Source organism: Elgaria multicarinata, chromosome 4, assembly GCF_023053635.1.
Source record: "Elgaria multicarinata webbii isolate HBS135686 ecotype San Diego chromosome 4, rElgMul1.1.pri, whole genome shotgun sequence".
Classification (NCBI taxonomy): Eukaryota; Metazoa; Chordata; class Lepidosauria; order Squamata; family Anguidae; genus Elgaria; species Elgaria multicarinata.
The window spans coordinates 125,068,204-125,088,478 of record NC_086174.1 but is presented as its reverse complement, the minus strand read 5'-3'; positions in this window follow the sequence as shown (position 1 = coordinate 125,088,478).

The window sequence follows — 20,275 nt, the reverse complement described above, 5'->3', positions numbered from 1 at the left end:
GAATCTTCTTCAGACAGCACTGCAGGGGAACAGAGATGAAGCTGAGAACTGGTGTCTGAATGGTGCCACAATACTTTAAAAAGTGTAGGCCCAGCAAGGGGGGCAGTGGGGGGAGGTCCTGTTCTGTTCTGTTTCAAGCTGGCTTGGCTCTGCCCTGCCCCTCCTCCTATAATTCAAGCACTGTTCATAGGGCAGCACAGCCAATTATCATATCACCGCTCCAAATAAAAAGAAAGACATTGTTAAAAGATTTCAGGAGAAATAAAACGGCTTGTAACTTCTGAGTGACCAAACAGGGGTGGGCAACTTGCTGTCCTCCAGACGTTTTGGCCTACAAATCTCATCAGCACTAGGGGCTGTCTTGACATCATCCAAATCCATGCAGTATTGGTTGGATGACGTGGTTGCAGATTCAAAGCCACCCTGGGGCAAAGAGGAGAAAATGCATGGCGGAAAATTTGGGGACTTACCCCAACTTTTCCAGCCAGAGTGAAGGCAGCCTGGCTCTTCTGTCAGTCAGTGCTCCCTTAGAGCCACCCTGGGGGTGTTCCCTCCCATTGGTCACCAGAAGCCATGGGAGGAGAACGGGGTGGGCCCGGTGAGCCTAATAGCTGCTGGAAAGCCTGGGCTGCCTCCCCTCATGAAGATAACGTGCTGACACTGTGCACCAGTGACAGCATGGGGTTTGGTGGCGGAGCTGTACCTACCTGGTTCTGTGAAGACAGCCCCTAGCCAGCAAAGACAATGGTGAGGGATGATAGAGATGTAGTCCAAAACATCTGGAAGACCAGAAGTTGCCCAAACCTGGTCCAGAGCTTTAATTCTAGAATTTTTATCATCTACAACAGGGGTGTTGATCCTCTTGAGCATTGGTCAAATCCAATCTACCTGGGGTCCCAACCAGCCCTTCAGGATTCCCCAGATGTCTATGCCCCCTTTCCTTGGCTCCACACCCTTACCTTATCTTTTGGAGGTTTCCCAGCTGAAAGACCTCTCCTATGTCTTACTTAGGACTAATCTACACCTGTAGCCCTTTCGCTACGGAAGAGGGATGCTTCCAAATGTTCCCACTTCCTTGATCGCCACTAATGGGGCACATACGACTGATGTTTACTGCAATTAAAGGGCTGCTGTTGTGGGAGCATGTGTGCCCCATTATGGTGCTCCCGCATGTGGATCAGTAGAAGTGGTAAGCAGATGGCTATGGAGCAGATTTTTTTTTTAATGGCTTGTAAGGGATGCACAGGAGCACAGACAACAAATGGGGGGATAGGAATGTAAAGGAAGCACGCTCCAGCAAAATCTGGCCCTTGGACTGGATTTAGCACAGATCCCCAGAAGAGACACTCACAGCTCACAATTTGGAGGTTTAAGACCATTTATTTCAGGAAATGGGTAGGTTACATGGGATTAGCAACTAAAACTATTAAAACATGCATATATATAAGAACCCAGAAAAAGCAAGCCAGAAAACTAAAACTACAGTTCATACATCACCCAACCTTGGAGTCAGCCAGCCGCTTCGAACTCCCCCCACAAGTATGCTTTATAGTTTCTTTTCTCTCACTCCTTCCCCCCTCTCCTTGGCTTTTCATACGTAGATCTTTCACACCTCCGCCTGAGATGTTAATGTCTCTCAAGGCAGGGCGGACAACCCCAGGCAGTTCCTGGCTTCACCAGTCTCCCCCATGCAGCTGGGCCGCTTATCTCTCTGTTCCTATGACCCATAACAATAAAGTTAAAATTAACACGTTAAAAGACAGGCCAGCCCCAGTTCCATTCACCCAACCCTTACAAGGAACACTGTCCAGTTTGCACTCATGTGCAGAGATATGTGTGTATTAAAAAACAAAGACACTTGGTGATGAAAAACACCAATACCCATTCACACGCCCCTCACAATTGATTGGCTCTTTGATGAGCCGGGAACTCGTAGCAATAACAGCAACAACCTTGCAAAGTTGGGGGGGGGGGATACCGCAAACATTCTTCAGAATGGATGCAAGAGAGCTGGAAAAACTGCAACAAAAGCAATTAAAGATATTATGGGAAAACTGAGGCAGACCTGAGATCACCGTGGGAGCAGGTGAACGTCATGTGCCCCACGGTGATGACTCCGATACAATCCAGCAATAAACGGCTGGTATAGCCTCCCCCCCTTAGTGGTAACAAGAGCTTTAAGATGAAATATGCTGGTATTTGTGGTAATTTGGCTCCATCCCCTGGCATGTCCCCTACCCCAATTTACCTTTGGCCCCACCCACCACTGGAATGAGCCCCCCAAGAGCTTCTCCAAAATTGAATTCAGCCCTTGGGCTAAAAGAGATTCGACACCCCTGATGTACGGGACATTGCTAAATATGCCATTAAGGTGGAAGTGCACTGTCTACATATTCACTTGAGGAGATACATACCATAGGCTGTGCTCAGGCACAGATACCGGCCTGCTTCAGTCACCTATAAAGATTGGCCATAAGTTTAGATCAGTTCCTGAAAATTCTCATAAAGCAGTGGGGGTGGAGAGAAGGTTCATGGATGACTTAACGTAACAGCTGCAGCTGTGTTTTAACTCCAGTGTGGAAGATATATATCTTCCACATATTCTCAATAGGTTAAAAAGATAAACACTCAGCAACCTAAAGCAGTAACCTTAGAAATTGCTTTAAATAATGGAAAATGAGGACTGTTGGGTGACCCGTATCCTGACTGGTATTCTACAGAAAGCAAGAGTTCAAAACATAGCACTGGGACTGTTTTCAGCATGAGGTCTGAGCCTGGAATACCTGAAGTAATAAATAAGTGAATGCCAGTGAGCATATGCCGAGGGCCGTCACTGCAAAGTCATGCCTACTGGTCTCCATACATCTAAAATGGGAGTGGGCAACTTGTGCTCCAGATGTTTTGGCCTACAGCTCCCATGATCCCTCACCATTGGCCATGCTGGCTAGGGCTGATGGGAGTTGTAGGTAAAAACATTGGGAGGGCCACAAGTTACCCCTCTCTGGTTTAAAATTTGGTGAAGGGTTTGCATTTTAAGGAATATAATGTATAGTTTTCTCTAACTATAGAGAGTAGGCCTTTTGCAAAATGCATCAAACACCACATGTAAGAAAACAACTCTCACCACTCTACCCCCTTCCCTTAGAAAGATACCAGAGCACACCATGTCCTCTGATCTCTGGAGGGGTTTTGTTTGGTTGGTTGGTCGGTATTTTGCCCAGCTACAAATGATGTGTTGTTTGACAGGTGATTTCTGCTTTAAGAATTTCGAGAGGTGATCAGCTAGAAATGTATTGCTTTATGTCAGTATTGGCAAATTAGTGATTAATTATCCAGCTGCTGCATGGTGCTTTGAATAATCTAAATGCATTGGGTATATATGAGCTGATTGGGAGAAAAACCCTGTCATGGAGATTTGAGTCTTACAGAACCTTCCTGTCACACTCATCAATGGCAGCCTAAGTAAGTGGGTCACTGGAGTGGCTGGCCCCTGTTAATTTATTTTTTTCAGGCACACTATACATATTCATGGTATCCTGCTGCTTGCCTGTCACCTCAAAGAAACTCTCCATATCCTCAGAGTTATAATTTTAAAAAATGCACACAGTTAGGCTCAGGGGCTTGCAGGCAGAGATATTGGAATTATGTTTCTAGGTCTCTTACAAAGTATTGGCATCAGCAGTTATTTGCCCATGTGATGGTTTAAATACTGCTTTGTCTTGTAGGTAGCATGTTCCCTTGGCTGTCATGCAGTTGTAAAAGTATAAAAGAAAAGAGAAAACAAATGAGCCACACTGCAAAGCCTTGACACACACACACACACACACACACACACACACACACACACACACACACACACACTTCTCAACGCAGTTTAAAAAGAAAAGAAACCCTTCAAGGAAGGGGGAATGCTGTAAAACAAAACTCCATTTTTTAAAAAATAATAATGCATCTACATTATCTGTCACTCTCTAAAATGTTCAGTTTTATGTATTCACCTGAGTTTGTTAGGTTCTAATGAGAATACTAAGGATCATATCAATAATTGTTAGCAATCTGTCATCAGGGTTGTAATGGTAAGGACAGAGAACTGAATCTTAAAAGCACTGTTGGCTTTTTTTTCCTGATGTGGATGAACAAATAACTCTTGGTAAATACAACTCACATTCAGCAGCAATTGCTGATTTCAATGGATCGTACTTCTTGATAAGTGGGCTTTATGTTTGGAATGCCAATGTCTGTCTAAAAATTATTATGAACAACCTGAAGTACATCTACTGATTCAGGCTATGCATTAATTTCCTGTCGATTGTCCAAACTAGAAAAGATTCCTTTAAGTCCTCAAATTATCGCTGCTGTTAGGAAGCTGTGATATTTATTTGAATTAATGAATGAATGCAGAGAAATCAAGAGAGAGTAACTGAGATACAAAGCGAATCACTTCACACCCTTACAGATGCCAGTGTTGTCTCTTGTTTTTAAAAATCCATTTACTTGAACACTTTCGGTATGCTGGAGACTGATAACAAAAGCTCAAAACACACTGAAGAGTGTGTGGCTTCCATTAACAGAGCACTTTGAGGATAACACCGTAAGGTTTCTCTGTCAAGTCACCCAATTCTTTGTAAGATGGTGCTTTGGTGGCATATAAGGCACATGATGCAAGAGACACGGTGGTGTCAAAGTTTTTGCAGGACACATTTGGGATGGCACACACAACTTACTTGTGGCTTCATTGCTTCTAAATAATGCAAAGATCTCCAACGCATGCCACTAAAACATTTATATCATCCCATCATGTATGTTGTATAAATATTTATTACGATAAATTATTAAAAGGATCACATGAATATTGATTATTATTGCTGCACAATGGCCCATGTGTGTATCAGCTGTAGATGGTTGCAACCTTTTGATCACTTATTCAAAGAGCAGTCTCAATGACAGTCAGTGGGTCTACTCTGGAGTTAAACAGTTTGCAGACTGCAGTGTGTGTGCGTTGCCGGATGTAGGCATACATTCTTAGGCAAACAGCTGCCATTTTGTAAAGGAGTTCACATCGGCTATAATTCAATTATTTATAAATACCATACACATTCTAGGTTCAACTCATGCACCCATTTTGCCCATTTTTCCTAGTCTATAATTGAGGCTGACAGAAACCTAGGAAAGTTGCAGCTATTATAGGCAACGGGGTAGAAAGTTCTGTCAAGCTGTATCTTGATTCATAGGGATACAGAATCCCAGATTAAGGGAGGCTTGCAAGATGAAGCTGTTGTCACAGCAGCTATTTTCTCACACATTCCCAATGAACAATGTCATTAAAAAAAATCTTTTATTATTAAATGAATCATGTTATTATGCTGCTTCATATCTTAATGCAGGAATGTGGAACCACTACCCTCCCTGCCACACCTCTGTTGACCACACCCCCTTTCTCCCTCTTGTTCTCTTTTTTGTCTTTCTGTGCTCACTCCATCTCTCGTTCTCTTTGCTGCGATCCAACCACAGCCATGAGGAAAATGCACACACACACACACACACACACACACACACACAGAGAGAGAGAGAGGGGGCAGATCTACACCAAGCAGGATATAGCATTATGAAAACGGTATATAAGAGGCAGGAGCCACACCAAGCAGGATATTGCACTATGAAAGCGGTGTCTGTTATGTGTCGATGGGCCCCAACAGTTGTCAGTGCACTTCAATACTACTATAAAGCAGTAGTGTGGCTCCTGCTTCTTATATACTGCTTTCATAGTGCTATATCCTGCTTGGTGTAGATCTGGCCAGAGAGAGAAAGAGAAGGAGGCAGACAGGCACAGGCACCAGCTCAGAATACAGCATTCTAAAAGATGCTCTCTAGCCAACTTCGTCCATTTTCTATCCCTGCCCCTTTTGCCTGGAATTCTCTTCCAGAGCATTTGCAGATCATGAGTTCAATTACGGTTTTTAAAGCTCAATTGAAAAAAATTCTTTTTTCTACAGCTTTTAGAACTGGACTTTGTTCTTACTTTCACACTGTTAGTTTTATTGTCTCCTTTGCCTATTTGGTGCATTCGCTTTCCTCTCTTATAGTTTTATTATGATTTTATTCGAATGTAAGCGTATGTGGCAGGACGTTGCTGTTTTATTCTTTTGCTATGTACAGCACCATGTACATTGATGGTGCTAGATAAATAATAATAATGCCTGCACTTGCCCCCCCCCTTCTCATTCTCCTCACTGTGATCCAGCCATTGCAAAAGAGGGAGAGGGAAGGAGAGGCTGAAAGTAGAGTGTAGAAGTAGTGAAGAGGCAGGACAATGGAAAGAGACATTGTTGCCTGAAGGGCAATGGTGGGTGAGGAGGTGGGAAACATGTAATTTGCTTTTTTACTGCCCATTGCCAAAGTATTCCCAATGAGAACAATGCTAAAATTATGACATTGTCATTTGTATGCACTATATGCCTGTTGTCTGTCAGACTGCATACATAAGTTTTGGGGAACCCCAACATTCCTCACAAGCTTCTCGAGTGTTCCTCAAAGGCCATGGCTAGACCTAGTGGTCTAGTGCGACGGAGGGGGAAGGTTCTCGTGATTTTATGATTGTGAGATCTCCCCCTCTGTCTACATGTGGCATACAACGACCTGGGTGGGAAAGGATGTTGCAGATGCCATTTTTTTTAAAGGGGAAGGAGCGCTCGAGTGCAAAAGGTAAGCGTTGTTGCTGTTGTTGTTTTTAAAAAAACTCCCACTCCTCCACCCACCCCGCTGGGCACAGAGCAGTTACTCGCGAGGAGCTGGGATGAACATGCAACGCCCGGCCACATGTCCCATGGTCTCAGGATCATCCTGAGACCATGAGAAAAAACGGACTAAAATGGCCTGCCAATATCCCGGGATAAGGGAGGGATCATCCCTCTCTCCCCCCGGGATCCCCTGTGCATCATGTGGATGCACAGGGGTGATCCCAGGGCGATCCCCAGGATATCGGCAGGTCTAGCCATGGCCAAAGAGAAGATCAGGAATAGCAGAAAAGATTCCCCCCTCCAACACCTTGCCTACTGCTTTTGATCTTGTTCAGCAATACAAAAGCTTCTTGGGTGTGTTCTAGGTCATGCTTTCAGTCAGTGATGCTCTCAGGGCAGGACTTTAGGGCAGAGGTCCAGGAACCCACTTAGAAGAATGCCCCAAATGCATCAGGGCTGGCTTACCACACTTTGGATAAGTGAAGTAATGCACACTACTACCATCGAATGGGTCCCAACTCTGGGTTTCTAGGTATTGTCTACAACTCCTATTTCCCCGATTACTGGTCACGGCAGCCTGGGATGACGGGAGCTGTAACTGAACATCACCTATGGAACAAAGGTTGATAAAGGCTGATATAAAGAGTGGGCCCTCTGTAAGACTATTAAACCCAGAGTCTAAAATAACAGAACATCACTACTGCTCTCTCAGTTTAAGCAGAGCATCGGTGAGGCTCAGCAGGCCTGGCCTATGCCACATCTGAACTGAATGTGCAACCCCTACAACATAGAATCATAGAATAGCAGAGTTGGAAGGGGCCTACAAGGCCATTAAGTCCAACCCCCTGCTCAATGCAGGAATCTACCGTAAAGCATACCTGACAGATGGTTGTCCAGCTGCCTCTTGAAGGCCTCTAGTGTGGGAGAGCCCACAACCTCCCTAGGTAACTGATTCCATTGTCGTACTGCTTTAACAGTCAGGAATTTTTACCTGATGTCCAGCCAGAATCTGGCTTCCTTTAACTTGAGCGCATTATTCCGTGTCCTTCACTCTGGGAGGATCGAGAAGAGATCCTGGCACTCCTCTGTGCGACAACCTTTTAAGTATTTGAATAGTGCTATCATGTCTCCCCTCAATCTTCTCTTCTCCAGGCTAAACATGCCCAGTTCTTTAAGTCTCTACCCATAGTGCTTTGTTTACAGACCCCTGATCATCCTTGTTGCCCACCTCTGAACATGCTCCAGCTTGTCTGCATCCTTCTTGAAGTGTGGTACCCAGAACTGGATGCAATACTCAAGATGAGACCTAACCAGTGCTGAATAGAGGGGTCCCAGTACCTCACACAATTTCGAAGTTATACTTCTATTAATGCAGCCCAAAATAGCATTTGCTGTTTTTGCACCCACATCACACTGTTGGCTCATATTCAGCTTGTGATCTACAACAATTCCAAGATCTTTCTCGTTTGTAGAATTGCTGAGCCAAGTATCCCCCATCTTGTAACTGCGCATTTGGTTTCTATTTCCTAGATGTAGAACTTGGCATTTATCCCTATTAAATTTCATTCTGTTGTTTTCAGCCCAGCACTCCAGCCTATCAAGATCACTTTGAAGTTTGCTTCTGTCTTCCAGGGTATTAGCTATCCCACCCAATTTTGTGTCATCTGCAAATTTGATAAGCATTCCCTGCACCTCCTCATCCAAATCATTAATAAAAATGTTGAAGAGCATTGGGCCCAGGACTGAGCCCTGTGGTACCCCACTGGTTGCCTCTCCCCAGTTTGAGAAGGTTCCATTGATAAGTTCTCTTTGAGTCCGATTCTGTAGCCAACTGTGAATCCACCTAACCCACCTAATCCATCTAGCCCACTTTTAGCTAGTTTGTTAATCAGAATGTCATGTGGCACTTTGTCAAAAGCTTTGCTGAAGTCAAGGTATATGATGTCCACAGCATTCCCTCAGTCCACAAGGGAAGTTATCCTATCAAAAAATGAGATCAAATTAGTCTGACAGGATTTGTTCCTAACAAATCCATGTTGGCTTCTAGTAATCACTGCATTGATTTCAAAGTGTTTACAGATTGACTTCTTTATAATCTGCTCCAGAATTTTCCCAGGGATGGATGTCAGACTGACTGGTCTGTAGGTCTGACCCAGAATATTTTACAATGTACTGGGATTCCAAGGCCAACCCACAGAATTTCCTCGGTAATGTTTCAATGGTGCCCAGAAGATAGAAAATTTAACATCCTCTGTCCTGGCTAATAATAATAATAATAAAATCTAGCACCTTTGAGGTGTGCCAGTAAGGAATATCTAAATGTACGCTGGGAAAACCATAGATGAATACAAATCTCATGGAGGGAGAGGGAAAAAATAAAACAGGAAAACAGATAGAAGGCAGGAAATTGAGAACATTTTACCCAGCCTTTGACAAAGTCTTCCCTTTTGTAAAACCACCTTCACAATACTACATTTACAGAAAATGTATCCTGGTTCATGAATAATGTTGTAATTCATCTCCATCCTCCACTCCCCTACCAAAGTGCCATGTGCAAAGCAAGACTAACTTCATTGGCAATATTTGTGTCAGGATCCTACTGATTAATTTAATATTCTGATTGGATGAACAGCAAAGCTGTAACGGCTGTTACTTTCCCTGGCAAGCAGCTCAGAGAAGGTGATAATGAGATTAACATTCGGAGAACCTGATTTGCGTTGCTCTGTATTTAATTACAACTTTGACACCACATCGTATGCATTACTGATTGGGCAAGGGTCACTGTTTGTCTGTTACCTGTAGAAACTGTTAGTTGGTAATATATACAATTTGTTAAGTGTTGTTGTTTTTTTTAAAGCACACGTGACGACAATCATTACGGAACTTATCTAAGATCTTGGTATCATAGATATTTGGTGAAGTAAATAATATAAATATCCAAAGAAAGAATCCACTAGAAACAACTCTCATTCACAAGTTCATTTGTAATGAATGGGAACTGAGCATGAATTCTCATTCACTTCATCAGAGCTTGCATGAGAGAACCTCACGCCAGTGCGGTGTAGTGGCTAAAGTGTTGCAAGAGTCAGGAGATCTGGGTTCTAGTCCCCACTCAGCTATGGAAACCCACTGGGTGACTTTGGGCTAGTCACAGACTCTCAGCCCAAGCTACCTCACAGGGTTGTTGTGGTGAGGTTAAAATGGAGAGGAGGAGGATTATGTATGCTGCCTTGGGTTCCTTGGAGGAAAAAGGCGGAATAAAATTGCATAAATAAATAAATAAATCTTCCAGTGGGTTGTACCCCAAGACAATAGAACAGATAAAATGTACCTTTGAGCTTACTGACTTAAAAATCACATGAAAATATCAACTGGTAATTCAACTACAAGAATTCATAATGCTTAAGCAATGACTAACATGCGCTTTCCAGCTGAACTTTTAGTTAATTAAAGCACCACACAAGAGATTTCACTGGCGCTTTTAAATTAATATGAGAAATGTATTGATTTGTTCAATATCCAAATGTTCGTCCCAAGCACCATGTTATGCTGAATCCCTGACCCACAACCTCCTGCCACCAAAATCCCTCCCTTGCCCCTCACCACCTCCCTTTTCCTTGGCTCCTCCTCTCCTGAACTCCCTGCCTTACAATTCTTTCCCTAAATTCACGGCCTTCTCTCATCTTTCTTCCTATACCTCAGCCTGTTAGCCCACCACCTCTTTCCTCAGTCAACCTGCCTCTGGACCATTAGCATCCAAATTCTTTTTTTGTGTGACTTTCAAAATCTCCATCTCTCTACTTGCACCTTACCTCAATTTATGATTCAACTCCTGCCAATAGCACAATGTCCCTCAAAGAAGCCAGCATATTTTCCTTCACAGAGAATTCTTATTTATTTATTTATTTATTACATTTCTATACCGCCCAATAGCCGGAGCTCTCTGGGCGGTTCACAAAAATTAAAAACATTCAAAGTGACTCTGTCATGGAGTCATCCTATTTTTCAGCATTCAGTCAATTGACCCTTTCCTCTATAATTAGAATGTTTATGAACATCCCACAACATCATAAGAGCTCATCCAAAAGCTGGAAGTTTGCAGGTGACAGGCAAGAAACATTCTTTATAAAGACTACTACAGTATATGTAGGATTTCAGCTAAGGGGGGAAATATGCAGTAAATGTGGTATTCTTGATGTGATGATAATTCCAGCTCTGACATTGTCATGCTGGTATTCAGAGTGTGGCTGCTGGATTCTGCTGAAACCTGCAGTGTGAATGTCAGTAACAATGAAGAACAAAATCAAAATGTTTCCAAATATATAGGATTTCGAAGGGCGTCATCAGACAACCATTTTATCACAAACTCATTACTGCCCACTCATGTTTTTTCACACATATTTTTGATGACGCTGCTCGCTCCCATGTGTCTCTTGCCCCCACTGGTCTTTTTTCCATGACCAAATAGAGCCTGGTAAATCCGACTTATTTTTTTAAAGCAAAATTTGCCACCATTTCCTGCTGTGTGCAGGAAAACCAGCAATAAAACCGCAATAAAAACACCCACTGAATGTGTCATGTGGTCATTGCTGCTTCCTCTTTTCTTCCCCGTGTAAAGAAATCATCACTATTGTGGGACAGCAGCAGGAGGCCATAGCAATGGTAGGGAAACACCATTTCTTCATCTGATGACACTCTAAGAGAAGTCCCTCAATATTTCAGCTTGCACGTGAAATTTTGCCACTTCACAAATATTGTGAAAATTAAATTTAAAACAATAGTTTTCACTCTAGAGGGTTTATATTCTATACTTACAATATATATTTTTAAAAAGCATCTAGATCCATAGGGGAAAAAATCCAATGTCATATGAGCGAATTTCCTCTTGCACAATGGGGATTCCTCTGTTCTCCTCTGAGCCCTCCTGCATTCCCAAAATTTGCTCCGGAGGGTGCTCCAGAGTAGATTTTAGGTGTACGCCGGGGCCTGCAGGGACAGAGGAGGAATACGTTCTGTCATTGGTGTCCATTGTATTGGAAGATGGACACTATTAGATTTCACACATTTTCACTAATATTGACAATAACCCACCTTCCATCTGAAAATTGATAATTGGTTGATGAATATCAAAATGTTAAAATTCCAGGCTTTAAGATTTCCCCATTCTTTCTCCCACTAGCTAACCTATATCACTGAGGACTGTTTTTCCTTTTCTTAACTTGTCTGGAAATTGCTATGAGTAGGAAAGGGTTTGGGTTACAACCCGCTCATCCTGCCTGCCTGGCCAACCGCTTCTCCCTTTCCCAGTCCTCCTCCTTTGCACATGGGCAGCAAATCACCCCACTTAGGAATTCCTTGTTTGCTGCAAAACCCATGTTCCACCCCAATCCCGTCTGGAAGGCATTGGCAACATAGGTATACTCGTTAAATAGATCTGCCATATATAATGAAGAAACAGCTATTTATATCAGTTTATTTCTTGGCCACGTGCTGTGACTGCGGTTTCGGTTTCAGAAACATGAATGCTAGCAGAGTGTGGATAAAAAGCCTAACTCGGTGCTAGCCTTTCATCTTCCCTTTGGATCCATTAAATATTGTCAGGAAATATGGTGAAAAGCCAACTTTGTCAGTTCCCACTGGGTTCTTCCCAGATGTTTTAGATGGGGAGAGGTTGTAACACGATACTTCGTAAATACTGCACAGTGTTACTCATCACTGTATCAGTGACCTCTGCATCTTGGAAGCATAACTTGGGGCTTGGTTTGAAAAGAATCCCCTTTTAGCAGCTGTTCATGCTCTTGGATTCCATTCTGCCTCACACAGCAGCAGGATTGCCAGTCATGTTAAAATGGCAGAAAGTTTCTTTTCCATGAGGACGCGACAGGCTGACGCTTCTCTGCCAAATATTTTGGTCCCAAGCTAAACATCCAAGCCCTGTACTTAGAAAAAGGCTTGAAAAGTGGTGTCCTTTCAGAGCTCCAAATGAAACACTGTCCCCAAAACCCAAAAGTGGCATTGCAGATGTTCAGGGTTTGTCAGGGCTCTTCTCAAGCCCGTGTTCAAAATGGAGAAGAAGAGGACCATGTGAGCCACGTTGGGTTCCTTGCCAGAGAAAAAAGGTGAGATGAAAATGTAAATCATCATCATCATCATCCATCATTCATCTACATTATCATGTGGAAAGACATATATTTGTACTGGAAAGCCTCAAATGGCACACTCAGCAAAACAGACAGGTGCGCAATCTTTGTGCATGACAGTGTACATGAATGTACACATCTCACACACACGACCACCAATAACCATCCATGTAGATATTTTTTAAAATAATAATAATAATAATAATAATAATAATAACAGTAATAATATGTATCATTACAATGAAACTTCATTTATGTGAATACCCTCACCATCTACAATGAAAAGTTCTGTGTCACTCTGTGGACAAGGATTTCCTCATTCACTTCAGTGGAATGAGCAGCTCTGCACGTTCTTTCTTTCACACACACACAGATGTGTGTGTAATGAAATGAACAGGACAGTCTGAACGTGCAATAGCACTTTGTGTGCATCTGGATTAGGACACCCATAAGTCTGGATAGGGACACCCATATACAGCCCTGGCTCTAGGCCCCCCTCCTTCAGTGAGACTTGTCACTGCCATCACCACCAGTTGCTCCGGCTTGTCACCCTCTGTGTCATCATTACTACCACTTGCTTGCTTGACAGGCAGAGAGCCAATAATAGGCAGTGGCATCTATGGCTCCTCCTTCTCACCACCACGGCTGTAGTCTGGGCCAGAGCGGGAGCCAGATAGAGGCAGAGGAACAAGCAAGGGTAAAGAGGAGGAGAATTCTAGAGGGTCTTGTCAGTGGACCCCCACTGCAATGTGAGTTCTTGGCAGGTGTCTGACCAGCCCTGCCAATATATGCGATAGTTCAACCGTGTGGAATTAGAAGTGGAGATAAATGATATAACTTTTGAATGTTATGGGGTTTTTTCTCTCTTACACTGCCACACATATGGGTAAATTGCTTCTTCACTGGGCAATCCTACCTATGGGGTCTCTTATTTTTTAAAAATGCTTATATTTCTGGGCGTAAGGATCTCTCTGCCACTGTAACTCACCCTTTGCCAATAAGACCCTTTCCCACTATCACCAGTTCTTAGATGTAATAAGCTTAGTTTTGCGCAAATTGCACCCATAATTTGTGTACATTTTGGGGTGCAATTTCTGCAAATGATTGTCAAAATTTGCATACATTACACTAACTGCAGCTGTGATTTGCATAAATGGCAATTTAACAGGGTGCAAAGGCATCCAATCCAGTCGGCACATCTCACCAGAAGCCTCCTCACTACGTGGCTTCCATTGTGGCAAAAGGAGGCTCTCTGGGTCTCCTACCCCCCTAAAAAAGAAAAATAGCTGTTCAACGGCAAGTTCTCTCAAATTGCTGTTTCAGAGATCTATGGAGCTTCCCCTGTATTTATAGAAACCACGTCCTTATTTCACTTCCAGCCTGATTGGCTTGTCACTTGACCACCTCAGTTGGCCACTTTAAGCCCTGTAGCTATGCAGTTTGTGGGGAGACACCAAAATCCACAAGCTGGACCAACTTGATACAAATCAAGTCAGGCCAGTTCACAGACAAGTGAGACAGAATCCGGGGGAAGGGGGAACTGAAACTCCACCTCCTGGGTGGATTTTTCTAACACCCCTACTTTTATTCCATCATCCACTCATTGACAGAACCAGATGTTTTTAAGAGAGGTATAAGAATTCTTATCCTGTTTGCAAATATGCATTTACGCCAGCCATACTTGCATAAGGGTGCAATTGCGCTAATGCACATTAGTGCAAGTGTACACTGGTGCTAATGAAAATCCACGCACCAAAGTCCTGCTTCAGGTGGTACATGATGGCAGTAGGGAAGGAAGGCTGCAAGCTCAATCAGGCAATGGAACGAGTACTGTGCCAATATATATATATATATATTCAACCATTTTCATTCAATTTGCTAGAAAATAAATTGTTTTTTTAAAAAAAATGTTCAAAGAAGAAGAAAATTTTAGAGAAATTCTCATGTGTGGGGTTTGGTGTATGATGTGGCCACAGAGTGTTCATGGGTACCTTGCCTTTCATTGTTCAAACACAGACAAAAGCACACCTCTGCCCACTGAATCAATCTCCAGTAAAGTTAGTACTGCATATATAATTACTTTTTTATTTATTTATTTATCGAAGACATTTTTTTAATCCTCTCTTCAGCTGAAAATGCTTCCAGAGGGCCTTATATAAGATCAATAACAAACGTGACACAACACGGGAAAAGGAAACATGACACGTGGCACAACAGTGGAAGAATTTGGAACAGTCAGACAACCACTTGCCACATGATCATCACAAAACATCTCGCATGACAGTCAACCGGCCTCCTGTCAATCTTTTCCATGCTTCTACAAATGTGGGAAAGCAATGTGTGTGTGTGAGTGTACATGTGTGATAAAGTATGGTTCACTCTATAGCCAGGGGCTATGGCAGAACAGCTCCCTATATGATTTCGTTTGTTTTTTATTTATTTGTTACATTTATATCCTGACTTTCCATAAAAATGTTCAAGCAGTTAGAAAGTACACACTAGAAAAATCACAAAATTAAAAAAATATATCAGAAGATAAAAATTCAAAACCCAAAGAGTTTAAAAACATCAATAGTTTAGCAAGCAAATTGCCTGCCAAAAGAGAAATGTTTTTGTGAGCCCAAGGTAGGCTGCCTAAGATGGAACAAGGCAGACCTCCCTTGGAAGAGAATTCCACAGATCTAGATGTGATGAGAGGAAAGGTTCTCTTCTGTGTCCCAGCCAAACACAATTCAAAGGTTGGCAGGATGCAAAGGAGGTACCTCCCATCAACACTTAACGAGCAGGCAGGCTCATATGAGAGACAATTCGATATTTTAGCCACTACAAACATGTCCACGCAATAGTTAGCCAACTGGTTCATTCTGCGGACTAAGGGGTCTGTTGAGTTAGCGTCTTAACATCCATGTATTACTTTTGAATCCTGTCCTGCCTTCTTTCAAAGGGTGCAGGGGGTAAGGTTATTCCATTCAATCACCAAACAATTCTGTAAGGTGGGTTAAAGAGGGGGAAGTGATCGGCTAAAGGTGAGCTTGCATAGCTGACTAGGAATTTGAACCCCACCTCCCCAGTTCATATCTAACAGGCTGTCCACTTATTATAGACAAAGCAGGTGTGACCATAAAGTGAGGATATAAGGAACAAGGCAACACCATCCACTGCTTATTTAAAATCAAGATAGCAGCCAATAAAATACAACAGATGTGCATTTGTTTCATTGATTAGTAGAGTTTGTGTGGGGGCAAAATGTCCTCAGCCATAGATTTATGGGCCTAACAATGCTTTCCAGTCACACCCTGGACGTTATACATCTGCCTGCCCAATGCAAGCCATTCCTTTGGTTATGTGTGTTTGTTTTTAAACGTTGGTATGAAATTCAAGGCATCTTGATTATTAAACTGCAGAGACCTGGCATTTGCGATCGTACAGTCGGAGCTAATTGCCTGAGACTATTTACATCCATCAGAGCAATGTTTTATGGCTTTCGGACTGAGTGTAAAATGAATAAATAACATCACTCCAATGACTATCCAGCTTTACTGCAGGAGATGTGGTGGAAAATCTGAGAATAATGTGAGGATTAAAGTGCCATCAACCAATGGACATCTGTCAAGCTACAGATTCAGGTTGATAGTTCACAATCTGTGTCATTCATATCATAACCATCTCTTGCCCATAGGATTACAGAAAAATACCTCCATTTTTAAACCTTGATAAATATAATTTTGATACCCCTCCTCAATATAAATACTGATTTTTTTTCAGGTGTGGGTAAGGACAGGTTGGGGTGGTGGCTTTAAAATGCTACAATAAAATTTGTTTTGCATGATATTTGCATAATCATAAGAACATAAAACGACCCATGCTGGATCAGACCGAGGGTCCATCTAGTCCAGCACTCTGTTCACACAGTGGCCAACCAGCTGTTGACTAGGAACGCACAAGCAGGACACAGGTGTAACAGCACCCTACCGCCCATGTTACCCAGCAACTGCTGTATATAGGCTTACTACCTCGGATGCTGGAAGTAGCACATAGCCATCAAGACTAGTAGCCATTGATAGCCTTCTCCTCCAGGAATTTATCCAACCCCCTATTAAAGCCATCCAAATTGGCAGCCATCACTACATCTTGTGGTAGTGATTTCCATAGTTGAACTCTACGCAGTGTGAAGAAGTACTTCCTTTTCTCTATCCTGAATCTCCCACCAATTAGCTTCATGGGATGATCCCAGGTTCTAGTATTATGAGAGAGAGAGAAATATCTTCCGAACCCCATCAAACTGTAGAATCAAAGGAAATGGTAAAGCTTGCTCACTGAACACTGAGCGCAACTGCAGCCATTTCCACAAGAGCCATGTCAGTTGAAACCCACTAAGCAACAGGTTACCAAATTGCATATATGTGCACCACAAGTGGCATGATATGGGCTGTGGGGGCTTGTGGCAAATCAAAAGGCTACTGCAGATACTCAGGCTGGCACTCCTGCCTATTTGTCCAGGACAGTGCTCCTTCCTGACTTCCCAACTCAGCAGAGTAGAGATAAAACCATTCTTCATGCTGAAGAACAGAGGGGAGAGGGTGTCTTGTCTACGTGCTGTAGTGCATATTGGAACGGCAGTATCTTATAATTTTGTGCTACGGTAGCCAGCTGACCTCTTTTACAGAGCTGCCAGAGGATTGTCCTCTATTTGGAGGTGTGTCCTTTCCAAGCTCAGTTTAAAGATAAAGAACTGTAAGTACTGTTGCCCATCAACTGTTAGCAGCTGAACAACAGACTGAACAGGGAAGCATTCGGGTCACTTGGCCACACACTAACACAGTATGGTGAGATGTATTTCTATTTAATTTTCTACCTATGTATATACATGTGTTATGCAAATCACTGTCCTTTTTAATTTTTTATTTTTTTTTATGATGATGATGATGATGATGATGATGATGATGATGATGATGATGATGATGCATATCTGCTCTTGGGGCAATTCATAAGAGTCTGCCCTACTTGAGGCACAATTGTCAAAAAGATGGATCCCCACTCTGCTAAACCGTGGATGATCTCATTGGCAGAGCAGGTGAAGAAGTAAAAAAAAAATACCTATGAGCAACCATACATGCAAACGAAAGGGAGACTGCTGCAGAATACCCCACTCCAATGGAAGACCTAGAGGAACTTGCAGCGAATCTCAAGCAGTGTGAGGAGCTCAGTCCCAGAGATGCCTCACCAGGGCCCTGCCCCAAATTACCCTGCAGCCTATCCTGAGCCCTCCTTGATCTCCAACTCTCCTCCCTCATCCTCCTGGAGGAGTGCCTGATTGGCTTCCAGAAGTCTCTATCTTCATGGAGCTACCTGGAAGGAGAGAGCTACTCAGGACTCCAGTTTGCTGCAGTTTGCAACTTGAAGAGGAGAAGCAACTTAGCTCTCTGAGAAGCCATTGAGCAGCATTGACTAACTGCCATTGTTCTGTTTGAATTGCAGCTTCTGCTCCTCCCCCCTCCTTTTCAGGTACTTCAGGCCTCCAGTTTGCTGCAGTTTGCAGTTTGCAACTTGAAGAGGAGAAGCAACTTAGCTCTCTGAGAAGCCATTGAGCAACATTGACTAACTGCCATTGTTCTGTTTGAATTGCAGCTTCTGCTCCTCCCCCCTCCTTTTCAGGTACTTCAGGCCTCCAGTTTGCTGCAGTTTGCAGTTTGCAACTTGAAGAGGAGAAGCAACTTAGCTCTCTGAGAAGCCATTGAGCAACATTGACTAACTGCCATTGTTCTGTTTGAATTGCAGCTTCTGCTCCCCCCCCCTCCTTTTCAGGTACTTCAAGCCTCCAGTTTGCTGGAGGCGCGAGCCGAAGGGCGAGAGCACAAGGGCTCTCGGCCTGTGGCTCTCAGCCGTGGGGCGAAGCCAGTCAAGCGGATCCTCTACTCTGGAGGAAAAACCCCAGCCACGGTCCGGTCGCTGCCTCTTTCTGATTCAGGTCACGATCTTCTCATTGTCTCCTCTCAGTTCTTTTCTCCTCATATCTGTTCCTTATGGCTCGTTCCAATCTCGTCTCTCCTAACTTAGTTCCTATCCGGTGTCTCCCCTCTTCTCAGCTGCCTTTTTCGTGTTCCTTATGGAACTGTCGCTCTCTTGCTTCTAAGGCCCCTGTCATCCAGGACTTGTTTATCTCTAGGTCTCTCCACCTCCTTGCTCTTACTGAAACCTGGCTTCCTGCCCATGATACTGCCATCTCTGCTGCCCTCTCTCTTGGAGGACTCTCTTTCTCTCACACTAGTCGCCCAGAGGGTCGGGGTGGTGGTGTGGGTCTTTTATTATCTAGTTTGTGCCAGTTCCAGCCTCTTTCCATTCCACCTTCACATTGCTTCTCCTCTTTTGAGGTACATGTGGTGAGGCTCTTCGCTCCACTGCGACTGCGGGTTGCAGTTCTGTACCGCCCCCCAGGCTCGTCCTCAAAATTTATCTCTGATTTTGATTCGTGGCTGTCCTTTTTCCTCTCTGACAACTGTCCTACTCTTATCCTGGGTGATTTCAACATTCATGTGGATGACCCTCAAGATGCTGCAGCTCTACGATTTCGCTCATTATCTTCCTCTTATGATCTTAAGCTTTGGTCTGATGCACCCACACATTCCCTTGGACACTGTCTGGATCTTGTTCTCACTCGGAATTGCTCTGTGTTGGACTTTTCTACTGCTCACTTTCCGCTGTCAGATCATCACCTAGTTTCTTTCAATATTACTCATAATCCTCCTCCTTCACGTCCCGCTTCTCGCTCTTGTCGTGACTTGCAATCTATCAATTACGAGGCTTTTTCCCAGTCCCTAGCCTCCTCCCTTCCTTCTGTCTGTTCGGCTGTCTCCTTGGACTCAGCTGTCTCCTTCTTTAATTCCTCCTTATCTTCAACTCTTGATAATCTTGCTCCATCTACAACTCGGATAGTTCGCCCTTCTCAACCCCAACCGTGGCTGACCTCTTCCCTCCGCTACCTTCGCTCTTGTTCCCGGGCAGCTGAACGCCTTTGGCGTAAGACCAGGGACCGGGCAGACTTTGTCCATTACAAATTTGTACTTTCCTCTTTCTCTTCTGCCATCTCACTGGCCAAACAGCAGTACTACTCAACGCTGATCCAGTCAAATGCTAGGCATCCTCAGCGGCTCTTTGCGTCCTTCAATTCTCTTCTGAAGCCTAATCCGCCATCTCTCCCCGCCTCTCTGTCTGCTAACAACTTTGCCTCTTTTTTCAATGCTAAAATCCAAACTATCCGCTCTGATCTGGCCAGCTCTGCTCCTCTTCCAGTTCCTGTTCCTCATCTGTCAGCTCCTCCTGCAAATTTCTCTGCGTTTCCTTCGGTCTCTGCGGATGAACTGTCTACAATACTGCGCTCTTCGAAGCCTTCCACTTGTT